Source organism: Brachyistius frenatus, unplaced genomic scaffold (genome assembly GCF_029030835.1).
Source record: "Brachyistius frenatus isolate BFR_SWC_R1_liver_20210118 unplaced genomic scaffold, ASM2903083v1 Contig_18, whole genome shotgun sequence".
NCBI lineage: Eukaryota > Metazoa > Chordata > Actinopteri > Embiotocidae > Brachyistius > Brachyistius frenatus.
In genome coordinates this window covers 2815001-2837010 of record NW_027210617.1, presented here as the reverse complement: position 1 = coordinate 2837010, position 22010 = coordinate 2815001, and the positions used below count along the sequence as shown (strand labels likewise).

Sequence of the window (22010 nt, the reverse complement as noted above, 5' to 3'; positions counted from 1 at the left end):
CACTGGCACGGGGATTGGTACCATCTGTGTTTTGATTCAGTGCTTTTAAAAGCTGGTCAAACATTTTGATGTCAAACCCTCTCTTTTTCCTTCTACTTGCACAAATAAACTAATGGTTACCCACACAAAAATACAAGCACACATTGAGAACAAGAACAAGATTTGATTTTTTTTTTCCAAGGTAAAAAAAGACATTTAAAATCAAGAAAGTGAAATGATGTTGAAGAGACAGAGAGAGAGACAGTACATGTGGTTGTGTCGTCCTTGAGTCCTTACTGCAAAGTTCGAGGCTACGCTACTACAGATTGACAACAGATGCCATACAACAGGTCTTCTGAGTGTATGATGGCCTATTTCCAGGACATAGACAATTCACCAGATCACTCAGTAATTAGCACTGGCAGGTGAAAACAGCCACGAATGCCATGGGAGCTGCCAATGAAATGGACAGTTGCACAAACACACACACACACACACACTGTGGAGCACAGAGAGACACACACACACACACACACACACACACACACACACACACACACACACACACACACACACACACACACACACACACACACACACACACACACACACACACAAACATAAACACACACGTCAATGCACAACAGCAGCAACAGAGGATCCATCAGCACAGCTAACACCGCATTAAGACCATAAAGCACCAATACATCTCCTGTTCCACGTACACAGCGCGTATCCTGCTGCTTCTGCACTGATACCCCTGATCCCCCTGCGCTTTGACAAGGCGTAATAAAGCCTGTATGAAGCGCCCGCATTGTGTGGGGAGAACACAATGTTGCTGTGAGAAGGGCGTACACCGGTGGGTCCCACGGCGCAGCAGCGCACCGGGGCCTATAGCAGGGAGTGCTGAGCATGCTAATGAGGTCATTATGTTATGCCTCTCCCTCCTCGCTCCTGCTCTCCTTTACAGTGTGGGCTTTGCCTGTCAGAGGAGGCAGGGGTACCCTGGTAATGCAGCCAACCACAGATGTCACATATGGCACAATGAGAAGACACATGAGCGTCTCCAAACGAGTCGCTGGGAGAAAGACGGAGGTGCTGCTCTATTTTTCAGCTGGCATCAAAGGCATTAGTGATTTGCATACAGAATAAGGTGAGCTTAAAGAGAAGTAAAGGCCAGAGCAACAACAGGCAACATTCATTTGCTAATTGTTCCTGCTGTGTATTCAATCAGCAAACTGCACAGGGTTGTGTTTCCTTTTATTCCTCTTACACTAGTACTATTATTTTCAACCGAGGGGGAGGGGTTAAGTATTGAGCACATGCAAAGGCAATTACAAGATATTTGCATAGCCGTTAACAATTAAGGGGCAGATGGCAAACAGCGGGCATTAAAAAGCGACCGAGCGCCATCTTGGCTGAGGGAGACAGCTGGCAGACAGGAGTCGGCCATTTTGTAAGCATGGGTCGCTGCCAGGCTGAGGTGTAGAGAGGCGCCAGTCGCTCTCTCTGTGCCAGGAGATTGGCAGGCGAGGGGGAACCGTGCTTTAATACCCTCCCTGGTACAGGCAACAACAACGAGCTCCTCCAACAGTGACAGTATGATCACAGCCCAGGGCTGACTGAGGAGATCAACTGCAACACAACGAGTCTGTGTTCACTTCAGAAACGTACGGTAGTCCTCTGAGCAGAAATGGTATCTTATCACAACAGTGTTAAAACGAGGGGAACCCTTTTTTTTTTCTTTTTTTTTTTACTTAGCTCTACGTTGCTTTCAGAATCCCAAAATTGCATGTATTGATCACAAAATTGAGCAATTCAATTATGACGTTGTACTCACCAAGAAGTGTGAATCCAGTTGTAATCTCTGTATTTTTTTTTGTGCTTGGGAAACTGTCCGTCTGTCCTTTAGTGTCACTCCAGCTCTCAGATATGTAGGTTTGGTGGCATGACCTCTCGGATCTAAAGTTTCACCAGGATGTCTTGACCACTGCATTAACAATATACTTGCTTCTCCTCCCTGTTGTTTTCACGTCTACACTGATGGTCAAACAGAGTTGAGTATTTTCTTTAGTCACCAGCAATTTTGCTGAAACATGTGAAAGTGTGAGTCTCTTTGTGGGGAGAGGGAAGGGACCTGTGTTTACGAGGAGGATAAAAACCCGTCAGCTGAAAACCTAAGTAGTAATCAGATAAGGGGAGGGGGCACTACTGTCCTTTTCATCTCTCTTTCAATTAGCAGCTATTCACTTGTGCTGCCATGGATCTCTGCTGTAAGTGGACTTCAGGTGCTATTTCCCCACACGTAGTAAGGGAGAGGTATGAAAGCCACGGCCAGTCTTCCTCTCTTCCACCTTATAGATCAATACTGCACTGCCATATCCTCTGATGGGCGCTGCTGTAGTGAGGGTAAGAAAATCTAAGGTGAAAAGACAGGTTGTGTCTGAAACAGTGGATGAGAGAAAAAGTTCAAATTGTCCTTTCATCCTGGCTCATGAGATCTTAGAAATATTGTGCGCTACATGCTTGGAAGTGGGACTGAGTAGAAACATCCTGTGCATCATCTCAGATCAATCCTTATTCACCCTGGTAAGGTGGAATGAGTAATAAGAGGGAGGGAGCTGGAAGAAAAGTGACCTTCGAGTCCTGTCTCATTCTTCTAACGTTTCTCTCCCTCCCCTGCCGTCTCCATGTCTCTCTGACAAAGTTTTTATCAAGTGGTGTTGGACGCAAGGAAAAAAAAACAAAAAAAAACCCTCCGGCTGAACCACACACAAAGACTGTTTCTCTGTCTCTTCCCTCTCCCTTTTTCTGTTTCACACACACACACACACGTGCACGCACTGACACACACACTGCGTGTGGGGTGCTTGCGAGGTTAGGGCCCTGGCCCTGGCTGGTGCTGGGACTGCTGGAGAAAGATAGAAAGAGAGATGGAGAGAGGAGCTGGGAGCAGTGGTGGTGGTTGGTCCCTGGGCTCCGAGGCCTGCAGGCGGTGCTGGGCAACCTCTGCTAGCCTCTCTCCTCTGTATTGATTTCTGCTGCTCCGCGCTGCTCCACTCTGCCGAGGAGGCTCCTAGCCGGCGGGAATGAGAGCTCTGCTCACCCGCCTCACCTGCCTCTCTCCTGGCTTGGCTGGCCTCTCCTGCCCACTCTGCCGCAGCTTTGGCTGGCCCCTGCTGGCTCCCCGGGACCCCTGTATGCAGCACCGGGGCCACAGGAGAAAGGCAGCCAGAGAGCCCATGGCGATCCACAGCTGTGTTCACCTGCTCTGGGTTCACCCGCTTCGAACCACCTCCTCGAACTGCTTCTATCCTTCTCTCCTTCCATTCTTCCACCCACTCTGCTTCTCTTTTTCCTCCTCCACTGCCTCCTCCTCCTCCTCCTCCTCTTCTTCTTGCTGTACACAAACAACCAGAGACAGAGATGGAGAAAAAAACAAGTTAATCTTAACTTTCAACATTTTACCCACTCTGAATGTCAATCCTGGTCTTTGATCAGCAAGAAGTCGGGGGTGAGGATTCTGGCATCCTCTCTCAGCTGGTAATATGAACCTGCTAACCTTAGAGAGCAGAAACTGCAGGGATTGGAGGCCTGAGAGTTAAGTGTGTCAGGCAGTGAGATACTGCCTGCCAAAGGTACTCTCAGCTATTAGATTCTGATGTGCTGCAGATAGCAAAATATAGCAAGAGTGGGCCCATTATAAAAATCACCACTGCATCAATAGAATACATTAAAAATATTTACAGGGAAAGTTTTTCAACAACCACCCTCTTTTCCTTAGCAGCACAAGCCCACAGACTTTTATATTTATTTGCCCTTAATGGTTAAAAATAACATAAGCATCATTTAAAACTGACAGGATATTTCCAACTGCCCTTCCCACACCGTCCTCTGTTTGTGCCATAGTGAGTGTGAAGGAATGGAAATGTTTTGGCCAGACCAGTGGTGCTCTATAGAAACTTTGTCAAAGAAAACATCTCAGCTTTTGTATCATCTAGAATTATTCAAATGGGTTCAGCAGCCCTCTTCTTATGATAATACCAGTTGGGGGGACATTTCTTTGAGGATTCATGGTCCTATTGTGTTCCTCAACACAGAAAGAGCCATGGCCAAATTCAACCCCCACCACCTCACATTGCACCAAGCCACACCAACCGCACAATCACCAAAATATCCTCGCCACAGTCACTACAGACCTGCGACAGCCCTTCTGTCCACCGCTCACCACCCCTCTGCAGGCCTAAAAAACGAGACTAAAACCCACGGGCCAACTGCCAGGGGAATAGAGAAGTAAAGTGCCCAGGTTTAGAGTCGGTGGGCTGGCAAGGCTTTGGAAGTTAGAGCTGTCTGTTAAGAAAAGAGCGAAGGGGGTGCAAGAGTGGTGTGTGTGTGTGTGTGTGTGGGGGGGGGGGTTACACTGGTGGGACAAGAGAAGCAAGTTTGGGAGTGGGGGGGACGAGTTGAGTTAGGGGGACATGGATGGGGACCCGGGGTGCGGTGTATGTCTCAGACACAATAATACTATTCATTGGGCTCAGACATGGGTGTTAACTCCCTCTGACAGAGCACAATGGGACTCGGCGGCATTCAGGCAGCCTTGGTGATATTGTTAGTTCAGGGCTGCATTCTCCCTGCCGCAGGATAGAGCGCCTGCATTGTACCCGTGCAGGCAGGATGGATGGAGGGAGGTTTAAGAGGTGAAAGGCAAAGAAAGAGAGAACAGTACGTCTGTCTATCTGTCAGTGTTGAAGGAGAGAGGGCAGAGGGAACGGGGTGGGGGGGGGGGTGGAGGAGGCGGGGAGGGTCGGTGGAGGTGGTGGCGTCGGGGGTGTTTTTGCCCCGCGGCATTGGACTTGTTTGTTTGAGGGGGTGAAAAAAATAAAAGGAGAAACTGAGACTAAAAGAGAGTGTGCAATAAATATTACTCAAACAGCCAAGTGCAGGGCTAAAGAGGCATTAAAAAGGGGGTGGGGACACAGATGGAGCGAGGAAGGCATGGTGTCATTTTTAAGGGAGAAAAAAACACAGCGGGTTTGTTTGCTGCTTTAGAGTTAGATGCATTTTGTTCGTATGCCTCAAAAGAGGGACAGCAGGAAAGATGGCGAAAGGGAAAAGGCAGAAATGATGTGGAAGTTGCTGCTGTTTGTGACTCAGATGAGGTAACATCAAACTACCACGAGGCCTACTTTCCCGCAGAGGAGAGGAGAGCAGATCGTTCTAAGGGGAAACAAACTGAGTTACAGCAGCAAAGCAGGCATGGGGCAATGCAGTGCTGCGGCTTTGACATACTTAAGTCGATTTCCCTCCAAAAGTCGTAAAAATTTTAACTGGATTCACAGAAAAATTGCACCAATAAAAAGGAAATGAATGCATGTCTCCATACCTTGATGTTATTCAAATATTAGGGGTCAAGCGCATCAAGATAAACGGTTAAAGGCTGAATAAAAAAAATCTGAATATCCTTCAACCTTCTCGAATGCTTCGTTTTCTGCACTTTCATGTCTCAACATTTTAACTGATTAACTATTTTGGGGCTTAGGACTGCTGATTGGATAAAACAAGACCTCCGATGACATCACCCTGTGATCCAGGAAATTATGTTGGGCATTTTAAACTGTTTTCTGATGTTATAAATGAATATATAAACAATTTATTAAAAACAGGCAGCTGACTAATAATGAAAATGATTCGTCATTTGCAACCCAAAACCATGCAAAGTACGGGAGCATATTCTGCTTTTTTTAAACAGGTGCATCTTCCTCATGAAAATGAACTTGAAAAACTGTGTTGCCATATGGGCTCATAAACATTTCATCAAATTCCTTTGGAAGCTGCTGTCACTATGCAGACAACCTCCTATTGATCAGTTCAAATATTTTCTGACGATACTGTAAAGAATAGCAGATCGATAATAGCACTAAGGCACAGTGAAAATAACACAAGAGATAAAAGGATGCAGTGCACACAGTTTCACACACGGATCTAATCGCTTTTTCACTAGATATGACAGATCCCACATTTGCACACACACACACACACACACACACACACACACACACACACACACACACACACACACACACACACACACACACACACACACACACACACACACACACACACACACACACACACACACACACACACACACACACACACACACAGAGTATCACTGCTCCTCCTGCACAGCACAACCTGGTCTCATGAACAGTACTTTGTTTGTTTCCCCTCTGGTAAACTCTGACCATCCGTTCCCATAGCAACCTTACCTACTCATTCCCTGTGTGAATGTGTGTGTGTGAAAGAGAAAAGAGAGAGAGCAAGAGAGAGACGGGTATGTGGGGTTGTGTAGAGGTTTAGAGTAGGACGCTGTGATCTTAATACAACAGATGAGCCTGTGTGTGTGTGTGTGTGTGTGTGTGTGTGTGTGTGTGTGTGTGTGTGTGTGTGTGTGTGTGTGTGTGTGTGTGTGTGTGTGTGTGTGTGTGTGTGTGTGTGTGTGTGTGTGTGTGTGTGTGTGTGTGTGTGTGTGTGTGTGTGTGTGTGTGTGTGTGTGTGTGTGTGTGTGTGTGTGTGTGTGTGTGCGTGCGTGCGCGTGAGGTGGAAATCCTGTATACCTCAATAAACACTGCTCCTGCAGGAACTTGGTGAACTCTGGATAATTCTGAGACGGCTAAAGAAACAAGCTTTAAAACACTAAAGTGTATATACTAGCATACAAACACACACATACTCCCTTAGTTTAAGTCACCTGGATTCACTCCCTGCAGGCTGAAGTCAAACTGGCTTCCTCAGATAAGCAAAGAGCCAGCAGTGTGATGCTGAGTTGTCAGGGAGGCAGAGGCAGGCCAGGGCATGGCTCTCGTCAGGGGGCTAATGCCCTTCAGGGGTGGCTGAGGTAGTGAGGGTACTGCCCTTTGTCCCTGGTGGGGGGATTACACTGGTCAACCAGCTCAGACAATATACCCCCCTCCTGGGATGGGAGGACCAACCTGCTCTCTACCAATGATAGGGGCAGTCAACTGATCACTAACTTAATTAAAGACAGGAAAAAATAAGAGAAGAGGAAGAAGGGTGATGCAGAAAAAAAAACAGAGAGGCTGAGAAGAAGTAGAGGCAGCGGGGATAAAGAGGAGGAAAAGAGAGGGGAAGAATGAAGCACAAGGAGCAAAGGGACACGCTAAAATAAGAAGAGGCATGGAGTTAAAAAGAGAGCAATGGGAAGCAGAGGAGGGGTGAAGAGAAGGCTTCTCTCTCACAGGATTAGGGGAGAGAAGATGAAAGGATCAGGTCTAACAGAGGACAGAAAAAAAGGCCAGGAGAGATGGCCTGAGGAGGGAGACCAGCGACTTAAAGTCCAAGCAAGGAAATCAAGTAGAAGAGGGTGAAAGAAAAGAGGAAGAGAGCTCAGATGTCCGTGACCTCGAGGCACGGGTGGAGGAGTCACGGAAGGCTTTTTTGTTGTTGTTGTATTTTCTATAACAGGTGCACAATGTGACAACTCCTTCTCTGTTCGCTATTTATGCCACAGCGCACACACCTATTCAAATGCAATGACAAATGCAACAGATAATTCTATTACTGAGGACCTTAATAGAGGATATTTAGGGGACAGTTAGCGGGCCCAGGTAGCATAGCTCAGGCCCACTGCAGACAGATATGGCTCTGCAACACTTAACAACAGGGATTTGGCAGCACTGTTGATTGAACATGCCAAATCCCATTTGTCGGAGGGCTGTGCGCATTTGTATCGACACTCTGTAACCTTGTGGCTCCGTAAAAGGAGACCTCAGAGTGTGTGCGCACCAGCGTGTGTTTTCCTGGCAGGCGGGCAGGTGGGTGGCATGATAGGTGTAGCTGGATAGGTGTGTTGGTCTTAGCTTCCCTCCACCCTACGTCTGTGTTTCCCTTCATCCTTCCATCTTTCCATCGCCGTCCACCTCAATTCGCCCTCTTCACAAAAAAGGGTGACAAGAAGGAGATAGAGAGGCTTTCTCAACATTCCTTTTCCCGCTTCCTTCCCGTCCTCCCCCTCTCCCTCCATTCCTTCCATCCCCTATGGTAGAGCTGCCAGACAGGAGTGCTCAGCAGCTCTCCGAACGTTATTGATCCTGAGAGCAAGCCGGCCTGGGAGTTGGTGTCTCTCCGTCTCTCCCGCTCTCTCTCCTCCCTCCATCACAACCTCATCCCCCAACACAGCCCGCAACTTTTTCCTCCCGCCCTCTCTCCTTCCCTCCCTCCCTCCCTCACTCCCTTCCCGCCTCTACTTCATTTATCAAGGTTAAAGAACTCTTATAAAAAAAGGAAGAGGGGGTCGCCAGGATGTTATCTGACTTCATGAAAGAAATCCCCTCAGGCCACTCCACTTGAGGAGGATGCTCTTTGCTAGATCCAACTCTGCACACATGCACACACACAAAACATGCAATGGCACCGAGCAGCAGCCCACTCACAGTCTGTCAGAAATAGAAAGTAGCATGTCCAGTTTCGTACGCAGCAACAGGACAATCCGGATTAGGAATGAAGAGGATTGATGGGCAGGAGCAGAGGAAATGAAATCATCATTGTTTGTTACCCAACATGATAATCAATAATTTACAAATACTTAAGACGATTTAATCAGTCAGTGAGAACAGCTTTGGGTATGGTCCTTTTTCAGTCAGGTACTTAGTTATAACAGCTCAATTAACTGTTTCAGGAGGTAAACGGAGTTGACAGGTCCTGCTGGGGTGAGTACAAACAGAAACCAACATTTTTCACAGCAGTAAAAAAAAAGAAGTTTTTTCTGGAGCCAAAGCAATAGGTGTTTAACTGGAACTGTAAGCAGCAATTAACAATGCTAACAGCGGTGGAGTTACCACTCAAAATTCGGACACGTTTGACGCTATAATTGTAAACAAATGCGGGCCTCTCATTTCTAGCCAGCTAATGCTGAATTTGCCGCCCCTGAATCAAGCTCTGATTGGACGAGGGCTGTTTGAGGCCGGGGTTTGTGAGCATATGATTTCCCATAATCTATATTTTCTGACATTTTATTTATTCATTTTATAAGCAAACGAATAATGAATTAATCCAGTAAATTATCCCCTGACCAATCATTAATGGAAATAATCCTTAGTTGCAGCTCTATTTGTTTTTATTTATGCATATACGATTAGCCTTTTCTTTAAAGCATCAGTAAATTATTTATTAAGCTAAATAAAATCATGTAGGCAGTACCTAATTAGACAGTGGCTCCAAAAATGGACAATAGAAACTTGTAAAAATAACCTGGAGAGTTAGTTCTCTCAAAGCCACCAGACCCGTGCATTTAAAGCCCCATAATCCATCTGTGCAGAGCATACAAGAACTACATGCCCAGCCTTTAAGAGACTGTAGCTGCTGTTGTCCCTGTTTGTAAAAGGACTGGAAATGGCTCTACATGTGGAGTACATCCTGTCTTCCATTGTTACTGCTTTCACTCTTTCCTATAAAGGACTGCCTGCACTCCAGGCTACAAAAAGCAGGCAAATACACACAGCAGCACATTACAGAGCCATACCTTCCCCTCCCTTTGTGCTCAGTAATTGCCACAATGCATCTTCTCATCCAGCTAATTAAGTGAGTCTTCCCCATTGTCTCCCAATACCATCACCTCTTCAGAGAGAGAGAGAGAGAGAGAGAGAGAGAGAGAGAGAGAGAGAGAGAGAGAGAGGAGATGGAAGACACAGAGGGACAAAGTATTAAAGCAAGAGACAGAAAGAGCAAAGAGGTGGAAGAAATACAAAAGCAGGAGTCCAAACAGAGAGGACAAATGACAAAGGCCTGTGTCCGTGTCCTAGTAAATGTTTACCAGTTAAAAAAGATGCCCGTTGCCTGTGTTTGCTAGTGGGCTATAAACAGCACATTACTGCTGTCTGATGAAAATCATCATTCTCCATTAAGTCAATTCAGGAAGCATGAAAAACAGCCTCATTATTGAGATTGACAGTATTGCATTTTATAAAAAAATTATAACGTATTTTTAAAAAGAGCCAAAACATTTTTTTATGTTTTATTTTAGATACGAATACATGCCTCAAAAAATAGTTAAGAGTTCTGTAGCTGATAAATGTGATAAAAAGATGTGCTTAGATGGAGGAAATAAACAGCAACATCACACCAGAGCACCTTGGAAATGTTTAAAGTACCCTCCTACTTAAAACTGAGACTTCACATGGCTGTTTGAGCTTCACTGTGCAGAATGACATCTGTGCAGAGTTTGACACGTAAAGGCTCTTTTCACATTCATGTGGTGGAGGAAGAAAGTTTCTCTGTCATCTTGTTAAATCTGAGTTTAAGACGAGTGTATACCCAGAGGATAGATAGATAGATAGATAGTTACTTTATTAATCCCCAAGGGGAATTTTTTTTTTTCACTCCAGCAGCATTTATAGATACTGTGACATCACAGCTAATTTGGAAGCCAATGGTAGTCCAGTAACTTACACAGGTGTGATGTGGAAGTTCAACTCCTCAGGAGTAAAATGGACTAAAGCTAGGAACTGAATGTGTCCAGCAGTCAAGCTTTGGCCATAAGACATATTTGCATATTCTAGATTTCCTGATAAAAGGGTGTAAATGTTATTTCAATAATTTACCACAAGGTAATTTAGCTTCTTTTTTTTTGTATATCAACAATATCAGACACCAACTCATTATTTGGATTTTTTTTTTTTTTAAAGTCTGCAATTGGCCTGGCCTAAAAAAACAAACAACAACAAAAAAACCCCAGTTATTGATCAGTTTTACTATATATTGTATTCATATAATAAAACACATACACAACTAGCTAGTCGTGCTTTACGTCCAGGAGCGAGCCTGAGTGTTTGTCCTCACCTGTCACATTTAAGAAAATCTAAAAGAAATATTAATACCTTAATGAAATTAATTCAATGACAGCACTATAATCCACTCCTCTGTGTTCTGGATTTTTACTATTATCACAGCATGCATTATGCTTACACTGCCTTGACTTCCATACATTTGTGCACAATTCTGGATACACTTGATAGAATTCATAATGAACAAAACGTGCTTTTCTTTCCTCTTCTTCTTTATATCCTCTCTGTTCTGGCCCTTTGTGAGACAAACCACATAGTTTGGACTTGAAGACACAGACCCACAGACTCATCTAAATTCCACTTTGCTTTGGAGTTGCTAGGAGAGCTGCCCCCCCCCCCAAAAAAACAACTTTGCACACACACAGACACACACTCCCTCCATGCTCAAGTCCACTTGCTGACCTCTCAGGCCAGACACTGTCTTCTCAACATATCAACCCCCCAAACTCTCTCCCTAAAAAAAAAAAAAAAAAAAAAAAAAAAAAAAGCTCCTCCCAACCCTGAACCCCTCCTTGAACCTCTTCTATCACCACCCTCACCCCCTTTCCATTGCGAATGCTTTCCCTTCCCACACTTAAGTTCCTGTCCAGGCCCTGACAGACAGACAGACAGACAGACAGGGTGACATCATGTTGTATGTTGTAGAGAGAGAGACAGACAGGGAAAAGGGGGCTGCCCCTCTGTCTGCCCCCAGCACCCACACAATACAGCAGGGCATCTGGCACTGGGGTGGTGGTGGTGGTGGGGGTCTCTCAGGACAAAGCGTTTACATCCCCCTCCTTGGAATATGATTATAGTTTGTAAATGGTGGCTGAGACGTAAAAGTGTGAGGAGAAGAAAGGGGCTGCAATGTGACGGCCGGTGGGCGTATGACACAGTCAAGGGTTTATACAGTGGAGACACCAACCGATATATTACTGTATGAAGGGGACTTTGAGATATTCATGAAAGCGTGACATGATAACTCTGGAGTGAGAAAAAAAAAACAAAAACAACACTATGAAGGGAGAGAAATAGTTCAAATAAAAAAAATCCCAAATCCTCTTTGACATTTTTAATTGTTGTGCTATTATTTTATGCACATTTTTCCCTGAAGTGACAAACTCAAATTGCAAGGACGCCAAGAGCAGTGGTGACATCTGCACACGTGCGTGAGTGTTTGCAAATGCACTTGCAGCTTATTCATTTGCAGGATCCAAGATGAAACAGTGGTGCCAACGGGAAAGGAATCAGTGTCATAATACTCTCTACCCTCTGCGGCGGCCCCCACCTCTGTCTCTGTCTGAGAGGCCGTCTACTCACTGTGTGCACACAAGTCTGTGTCTGTCTGTGTGCATACAGAAAATAAATGAGCTGTGCGTATGCATTGTCAGAGTCCACAGGCCCAGTGTATATATTAGAAATGTGACTTGACCCTGGCGGGCTGAAGCAGAGTTTCTGCGTCGCACTGGGCGTGGGAAAAAGGGGAGACCTCTTTTCACAGCTGCTTCGGCCTTGCATTGAACCAATGGAGGCCCCCACTCTCACCCCGCCGCCGGCCCCCCCCAACCTGCCTGCGCCACTAATGCCCCCCTCCTCCCTTCCCCTTTCCCATTCACTCTGCAGGCTGCTGCCTTTCAGCGAGCCCCTGTCCCTCCCTCCTGTGCTCTGTTCGTCACCCTGCTGCACCCTACCATCACAGCCACCACCAATCTTTAATACAGCCACCATTCAGCCAGAGTGCAATGAGATGCCAGAGGCCTCCGCGCTTTAAGGAGGTAAAGGAAAACAAATAAGTAAACAAATACCAAAGCAAAATAAGTAATTTACAGTAATTGCTTATGTAGGTTTGCTGAATTCACCACATATAGCGCCCAAAAACTTTACATAACCTCTAATGACCTTCAGCTTAATTTTTCATGCCTTACTCTTATACTCGTGAGTTTCTTCTATTTTAAATATTTTTTTGTTCTTCAAACCCAATTCAATTTTTCTCACTCACATTCTCCTCTCTCTTTTCTTCTCGGAGCCCCTCTGCACATAACTTTAATGAATGTTAACATACACCACCACTCTACACTTGTGTGCTTACACAAGCACACGCACACGCACACACACACGTACACACAGGGCCCCTTTCACCACCTCCCTCCATGTAGTGCATTCATTTGAAGAGATTTATTTCCTATCAAGCCGCATATAACAGAGGGTATAATTTAAATCAAGTTTTAAGAACAGCCAAGCAGAGCAGTTTATGCATACGAATCTAGAAAGCCTGGGAAAACAAAATACCAGCAAACAGCAGGCTGCTAAAAGCAGATTGCCAACTTTAAGAAGCCATGGGTGGGCGGTGGGTGTTTGGTTTTGCCATTAAAGATAACCTATTACTGGTAAACCTCACAATCAGTCTGTTTAAACAAATAACGCAGGCTTCATTTGTTTCAGACACGAGCACTAATCTGACGATGTAACCATGCAATGGCAGGCTCAGAGTGGAATCATAAAACACACACCCACATGCAATTTTGTGGAAACTTTAAAAGGTCACATAATGTGCAGAATAACTCCAACAGATTCTCAGGAGCGGTCTAGCAACCCCGCTGATACACCAGGCGTGTTGAGGAAATGTTGAGAAGCAGCGAAGGGGCAGCGACGGGGGAGGAGGGAGGGAGGTTGTAGCCAAGAACCTGAAAGGACTCCATCTCCCTTGGCCAACATGCCATGACGGTGTGGAGCAGCAGTCTGAATTGGTTTCTCTGGGGTGGCGGAGCTGGAGAGGTGATGGCGCGAGATGAGCCCGAATGGGGATGGAAGAAGGGGTTGGAGGGGTGGGGGTCTGGTGGGGAGGGAGGAGATATGGTACATAAGGTATGTGTGTTTGTGAGAGAAAGTAAGAGAGAGAGAGAGAGAGAGAGAGAGAGATGGCAGACTGGATCTGAGGTACTGTAAATGAGCGGATTACTGCTTCCCTCTCTTGCAGTCTTTCCATATACATGAGCGTGCTCAGCTGTGGAAGCAACACTGCTACGTATGAAATCACACATCCTCCTGTGTGCACTTCCTATAAGGAGCAATTGCAAGAAACGTACAAGCTGTACCTGTGTCCTATAAGGGTAAAAACACAGCATGAAGGCAGACCTGTGCATGCAAGCTCTTAATTGCTGTTATGAATATAAAGAAGATGTGAAGAGTGTCACTTCTGGATTGATGCCGATCTCCGTCAAATTCAGCCCACAGCTATGCCTCCACTTCTAAAGCCCAGGTCCAACCAAAGCTTGTTTGCATCGATTTATCTAGTTTGTGGATATGATATTGACTAAGTAGACCGGCAGCCCTCATCGAGTTGAAGCGAAGTAAAGAAGGTTTAAGAGGTGGTCGAACGCTATGGAGGAGGATAGCCACAGGCAGTGAAATCTCCTCTGATCTTCCCTTGTCTGATTCTCGAACGCAACCTCTTCTCTGGGGGAGCATGCTGATATAGAACTAGGCCAATGTCACAGAACGCTCATCTAACCCTGGAGGGAAATAAAAAAAAAAAAATCACTTCTTCTGTTTCTCCCCGATGACGGCCCGCAATCTCCGCGGATGGGGCTCCATCTCCCTCTCCTCCCCTCTCCGACGCTGCCTGCATCACTCCATCTACTTTGTTCTCCGCAGGAGGTTGAACATGCACAAGCTGAGCAGCGTTCTCGGCCTTGATGGCCTGCTATAGCAGCTGTTAGGATAGGGAAGGTAATCTTTAGTCGTGTCACTCAACAATGAAACGGAAGCTGAGAGCGAAGTGAGTGAGTCACCGACTTCTGGTTTCAGCCTTCCATCATCTCCAACATTTTACGCTGTTATACAAACACACAGCTCGCAAGGTTTTGCCAGTAACTGGCATCCGAAGCCGAAAGTCTAAGTTCAGGATATCGTATACACTGTGAGAAGCTGGCTAATATCTGAACAACCGAAGATCTGCTGCATTCCAACATTAAAGTGTCACTTTACCTTCACGATAATTGGGTTGAAAATTTTGGGTTTTTTTTACGTGAGAAAAAAGGTTAAAGCCAAAAATGTTGGATATGGGGGGGGGGGGTTTCAAAGTTTTTAAACTGTTATGGGATAAAAGCAGAGAAAGTTACAGAGATATTGAAGTGCATTTTGAAACTTTTTCCAGAATTTATAAAGAAAACTGAAAGAGAACCAAACAACACAGATGTTTTTCTGTGTTTGACTGTGAGGGTTGTACAAGGCATGGACAGAGGCCAGAGGACAGAAAGTAAGAATCAGAGGGGAGCACAGAGGGGAGGAAATAGGGAATTAGTGAAGTGAGGGTCTTAACCACCCTCGCAGTCTTTCCACTTGAGCACAACTTGCACACACAACAGTCCAAGCCCCACTCTACCCATGTACCTTTAAACGGATAAAAAGCTCGGACAAAGGAATTAAAATATAGATTATACAAGTGGTCACCCCCTCTTATCTGCCAAAACCGCAGAATCTAACAAATTGGATCAGATGTTATCAAGAAGGGGGTAAGAGGCGAGCGAATAAGAGGGTGAGAAAAGCAAAAGCAAAAGTAAAGAATGAGAGGCACGTCAAACTGCGATGGATCCAAGACTTGATTTAATGCTCTCTCCGTATTTTACCGTGCAGCTTTTTAAGCCTCAAAACAAACAGGTCCATCTCTTCAAGAGTTTGAGAGTAGTGGATCATTAGTTCAAGTTCAAGTGTGTTTACAAAAACAGATTATTAAGCATAGCAGCGTGAGTGCGTCTCACCTGCGACTCTTGACTGATGAGGCCTCATTCTGACCCAGTCGGTGACCTTTACCCCTCAGGGCAGGAGGCCGGCGGGTCTCTCTCCTGACCTGTTGCCCTGCAGGTCCAGACACAGGCCTGCAGATGGGGTGTGTGGATGTCTGTGTGACTGCACTCACTCTGTACCGCTCACATTCCTGCAAAAAAACCCATAGAGCATTAAATTGAGAGAGGGTCCAGTCCTACAGCAGGTTCCAAGTCACAATCCACCACGTGCCTGATCCACCTGGATTCTCTCTCACACACAGCGCACTGATGAACTCCGCCGCCGTCAACGCATAAACGTCGTAGGAAATGTTCGAGGTATGTTACGCTGATTTAAAAATAGACTTTACATTCTAGTATTTCTAACCCTGACAGACAACATTTTTGAGATTTGAATTTTGAGACATTTGATAAAGCATAAATTAAAAGTGTCAGATTCAGAATTCAACGTTGTCAAATAGAGAGCCAAAATATATGTATTGGCTGGCACTTCCTCATTTTATCTTGGCTTCTTTTAACACAGATTAGATTAGAAAAATTATAGATTTAATAATTCCACTGGAGGACGAAACGCTGAACTGTTAAATCTACAATAAATAACTGTAATTAATAAAAAAAAATAATTGAATTTGTGCATTTAATAAAAAATACAAAGACAGCATTATTATTTAGAGAAAGTAATGCATACTGCAGGATTCATAAAATTTTTGCAGTTTAACAATTTTATATTTATATAGAAAGTTTCTTGTATTTGTTATTGCAGCTGTCAGTGTAAATCCATGACAATACCAATCTCGTCAACACATGGAGACGTACATGCACGCACGCACGCACACATATACACACACACTAACAAACACACTTCACAAGCGATTACACAAAATACTCAAAGATTACATCCACTGAAATCTGACGTCCTTTGCGGGTTTAAAGCCTGCGTGTCAGCCTTTCAATTTTTTTTTTCCTCTTTCCCTTGCATGGGTCAGAGGCTGTTGCTAGGCTACCAAACCCAGAATTCATAAGTTCAGAGAAAAGGTTTATATAGGCCATTGCAATTCAAGGTAAAACGATAATAGAAAACTGATAACACTGGAATATGGATGTAGACGATATGGAATCAAATAGAGCACGAACTTTGATTTATTTCACATTTGAAAGAAAATGTGTGATAATAATAGTGATAATAATAATGATAACAACAATAATAAAAAAAAAATAGTCAAGTGTATATGGCTTAAATAAAAAAAATATCTCAAAGCATTTTTCTTTTTTTGGTAAAAAAAAAAAAAACTTTGACAGTGGCCTACTTTAAAAGATGCTCACAGAGAAAAACTCTTCTTCTAGCCTTGGGAAAATGTTTTCCAGGACAAACTCCGTATCAGAAATTCCGTAATTACCTACATAAAGACAGAACTCGCAGAAGTGACTGTTGCGAAGATATAAGCCACACATCCCAATCTTAAACACACAGACACCTCACAGTTAAACAAAAAGAAGCTGCTCAGCCGATTCCACAGCTCTTCTGTAATGCACAGTATCCTGTCATGTTTATTGTACTCTGTAGACACGAAAAATGAGGCACTAAGGGTGCAACGTGCAGCAGGACACACAAAAACACACGGCAGCACATGCACTAATGTACAGAAACATGCGCGCGCGCACACACACACACACACACACACACACACACACACACACACACACACACACACACACACACACACACACACACACACACACACACACACACTCATACACACAGCTCTGCAATCTAGTCACCAAGTGTGACACAAACAAGATAACATCTATAGTACTGTCGCTTGGAAATGCAGCAGGGCTGTAAGGCTAAAACAATGGCTCTGCTGTGTTCAGGACAGCGGATGGGATGGCTGCTTTGTCCAAACATCTTTGTCAACAAGCAACTCGCCTTCATGCAACATCCAGAAATAAACCATGGAAATATTATCAATACAGTGCAGAGAAAATGAGAAAGAGCATTGGGGAGGGGGGGGGGGGGCATGCTGACATATTTATGCCTTCAGCAGGAAAGACATGACAGATTGGTTAGAAATGCGCAGCGTGCATGTATAAACACATCTCCTCTCCTGGCGTCTTATCTTCTCACCTCACTCTTCCTACATCATCTTTAGTCCTATTGTCTCTAGTCCTTCCACCACTCTGTGTCATTTTTTTTTTTTTAACACTGCCATCATAATGCACGCAAAATAAACCCGAGCTGGTGAAACAATAAATTAGATTAAAATAGACGTAAAGTGGAGAAATCACTGAGACATTAGACAGTTTAATGCAGCCCTATGGCAGGTGCTTGTAAGCTAGACCTAGACTAGACTGGGCTCCATCTGGTGTTGAGGGCCTCCCTCCTGATGGCGGAGAGGGCCCAGACAGACACATATTAATGTGGGAAAACCGACGTCTAGCCTGCCCCTCAGTCACTCACCAGAGTGCATTTCAATCTCAAAGGGCTCTCCCCATGTACTCCATTTATTACACCTCAGCAATACATTCATTTCTGCTGCAACTGAGAAAAGGCTGGGAGGGTGGTGCTGTCAGTGTAGCCCAAATGAAGGTGACAGATCACGCTGTACTACAAACGTCTTAGCTTAATATTGCAATTATCGGTCAAAAGACAAAGGAGACGTGAATTTGAAAATTTATGCACACAGTACTGAAATTATTTTTCAATTGCTTTTATTAAATCAGCACCATGACGATGATGATAATGTTGGATATTTCAGCTAAATATATGAATTTGCTTGAATTAAAAAAAATGTCTCACTGGAAAAAGAGCATTTACTGGTTCTTGTCCAAATAAAATTGAGATTCACGTATCCTGGCAGTCATAGAGTGTTTTCTAAATGAAAACATTTATTTATCTAATAAACTACCACAATTATAACCGAACAGTGCAAACTCTAAAATTATCATTAATATAATTGTAATTACAATTGCAGACAACTGAAGTTTATAACCTAATGCGTGAATGGGCATACATTCGCACATGCATTGCCAGAAATCACTTCACACATACAGCAGCATGGCACCAGAGAGTTCTCTGAGAAAGCACAGATATTTTCCAGCTTGGCCCATTGCTAGCACCTGCCCTGGTCTGTGACGCAGTATAAGCCGGGGCCTACCTATAGTAGCACCATGCTCTGTGGTGCTACACACTCACACACTCTGCACAGAGCCCAGCCACCACAGCAGCTCCAGCTTTAGCAGCTAGCTGGCTTGTTTAAAATTCAACAGGCTCCACGACAGAGTACATCCTATCACTCCTGCAGCTTCACTCTGACTCACATGGTGTGGGGGAAAAACAGATGATGTTCAGCCCAAACAGCATTATCAAAAAGGCCTGAAAAGCAGCTGGATCTCTGGACCACCCGGCTGACCCTGCCTTCCCTCTAAAACTGCCTTCAAAATCTCAGCTCCTTTACATCAGCCTCGCAAACACGCTCAGGTTATCTGTGATTTGTGGCACGTGTGTGTGTGTGTGTGTGTGTGTGTGTGTGTGTGTGTGTGTGTGTGTGTGTGTGTGTGTGTGTGTGTGTGTGTGTGTGTGTGTGTGTGTCGACATGCCAGTCACTTGGAGATATCTTAAAGAACACACTGTTTAGTTGCAGGAGCCAATTTGTATTCATCCTGTGAGCTATAACAATAGAACCGCATCTGTGAAAACTGAAGATCAGCAAAAGTAGCAAATGCCATTGTTTTAAAAGGATACAGTAGTGTACAGTATGTGCTGCATCCCTGATGTCCTACAAACCTCTTCAGCAGCAGTGTGAGCTGTTCTGACTTCCTTGTGCACGAGGCCTGGATGTGCTGTTAACAAGGGCATCAATCAAGCTAAATCCAGGGATATAAAATGATCCTTTTGACAGACACCCACTGAACCGCAATACTGTCCTCTTCTCCACTTCACTTCATAACCTGTGGCAGGTTACTTTGATGACCTGGCGTTTTCCTGTTTCCTGGCTACACCACAACCTATAAATTAAGCACTGAGGATACATGACATTTGAAACATTTGCTATCACAGCAAGGAACTTACAATAGAAAACTCTTCCTCAAGAAACTACTTCTGCTGTTGTGACATGGCACCGTGCTCCTGCAATCAACTTTCTAAAGCCAAAATACAGCAACATGCATTTGCAGAGGCACAGCAGTTTGCTGACACAAACCTGCTAAGAGCCAGCTGCAGGTGCATTAGCTTTGATGGTTAAAACCACATTCCATATCACTATATAGACAGAACAGCAGCAAGAGGATATGGGGGGCTACTGGTGGAACACGTGACTCCCAGGGGTCCTCCAATCAGGTGCCTCCTCAAGCTACAGCACGCGTTCATCTCACCTCATCTCTGCTGTTTATCGGTGTCCAAGTAACTACATAATGAGTCTTAAAGCATCTAAGACATAAGGTTTAAGGTATAAATGCTAACAGGCAAGTATGTTCCATTTAGAGAAACAGCGAGTCCCCCCCTCCTCCTCCTCCTCCTCCTCCTCATCATCATCACTCTATGAATGGAGCCTGTCTCCGGCTGCTAACTACTGTCACTCCATGCATCACTCGTGAAAGCAACCCAGCGCACTGAATCCGTTTTTTGGGGGGGGGCGGCGTTCCTCTCTGCACCGGTGTACGTCCAAGGAAGCAGGAGGCGTTTCTCTCGGTGCGATGCACGGACGCTGCCGCGGGCTTCCAGTCCTCCGTGCAGGCTGCATCCATCCATCCGCTCCGGCAGCCCCCTCCCCCCCCCCACTGTCCGTCCGGTTCCGGCTCGCTCCGCCGTGACGACTGCAGAATTAGTTTATACATTCGGTTCTCTAGCTTTATGATATTACATAAACTCATACAGCTAGATAACCAAAGAGAAAAACTAACCCACGTCTCTTAAAGGGGCCGTCGCCGGAGCTGCTTGTGTTGTGGTCACATGGAGCCATTGCATTCCGCCTGCATGCGCACGCCTCTCTCCTCTCTCTCCCTCCTCTGCTCTTCCTGTCCCTCTGTTTCTCTGTCTATCTCTAATATACACACGTAACTGCGCACAGGCACACAGCAGGTTATTCTCAAGGTAATACCCAGTTTTATTGCCTTTGCGCATACGGATCCACTGACAGTTCAAACACCGCGTCTTTTATGCCAACATGTCCTCAGGCTGCTTTGGCAGCCCAGACCTGGAATGTGGGAGAGGGGAGGACACAATTAAAAAAAAAAAAAAAAAAGTGTAAACCATAGCCTCAATCAGCATGTGAGCGTTAGAGCAGCATTACAAAGTGGTGCACCATTCATGGTCCCTATTTTTCAAAAACACAGATGAACTTCCTCCCACTGCGAGTCAGAGTCCTGATGAGCATCTGCAGGGTGAAGTCATCCAGCTGCAGGAGGATGATGACACATGCACCTGTCATTCAGACGTGACAAGGAAACTATGCTTCATGTCATTAATAATCTTAATATAACATGCACTTAATTGCTGATAATGTCATAGTACCCAGCTTGAGCTTCTACAGTGATACCACAACTCATAAAATGAGATAAAAGATAGTGTTACTTCCGCTCCTTCCCCAAAAGAACACACGCCAGGCCCCCACAAACAACCATCTTATTGTTGTTTTAAATGCCAGCTCACATCGACCCATTGCAGACCATAGACCACAGTTTCAGCATTGAGTGAATTAATCCATGAATTGTTTGAAAGCATGACAAAAAAGGCCCATATAGCTTACAGTGGAAGAGCTTCCAGCTAAATGTCAACAGCATGATCTAGTGGAACAAGTCCTGTCTCACTGGATGTGATTGTACACTTTTGGATTAGTTCGTGACATGCTGACAATTTGGAGCTAGACAAACAAGCCTCTGTAATCCTTAAAATCATTTTGCATAACCATGTATTTTACGTAACAACTCTAGTGATGAACGTTAAAATCAAAATTTTACTGCAGAAAATAACTGTAGATGAATATCAATATCTGCTTTAATTACAGGATAAAGTACTGTAATCTGACATCTTTACACACATGTATATTGTTGGCACAAGTAGCCAAGTCTTGTTAATATTTACTGGTGTGCAACTCGCATGATATCAAGAGCGAGTTATGGCAAATTTAGGGCAGATATACACATTTTTGCTTCAATAAATTATTCTAAAATGTTCCGGAAAAGGCATTTCCTATTAAAAAGCCTCTCCTCGATGACACGAGTCTTTGCATTGAGAATAAATATACAGCATACTCACAGGTTCAGACTATTTGAAAGAGCAGTTTCCATAATCGGACAGACATGGCGTGCTTCGTTACTGGATAAGAGAAAATGGTTCAAATCCGCCATGCTGTGTGCAGAGCCAACATATTCGTATAGTCTCAGTACCGGGGTGGGAGCGTCT

General features: G+C 44.7%; 1 long non-coding RNA gene across 3 annotated transcripts in view; it reads right to left on the bottom strand.

Moving 5' to 3' along the window:
• LOC138618850 (uncharacterized) overlaps nucleotides 1–22010 on the bottom strand; it is a 42427-nt gene that overhangs the window by 11099 nt on the left and 9318 nt on the right. For all 3 annotated transcript variants that reach the window (XR_011310762.1, XR_011310763.1, XR_011310761.1), the window contains exons 2-3: nucleotides 15587–15762; nucleotides 1820–3379 (exon numbers count right to left, since the gene is read on the bottom strand). This is a non-coding gene — a long non-coding RNA (uncharacterized lncRNA). The remainder of the gene's footprint in view (nucleotides 1–1819; nucleotides 3380–15586; nucleotides 15763–22010) is intronic.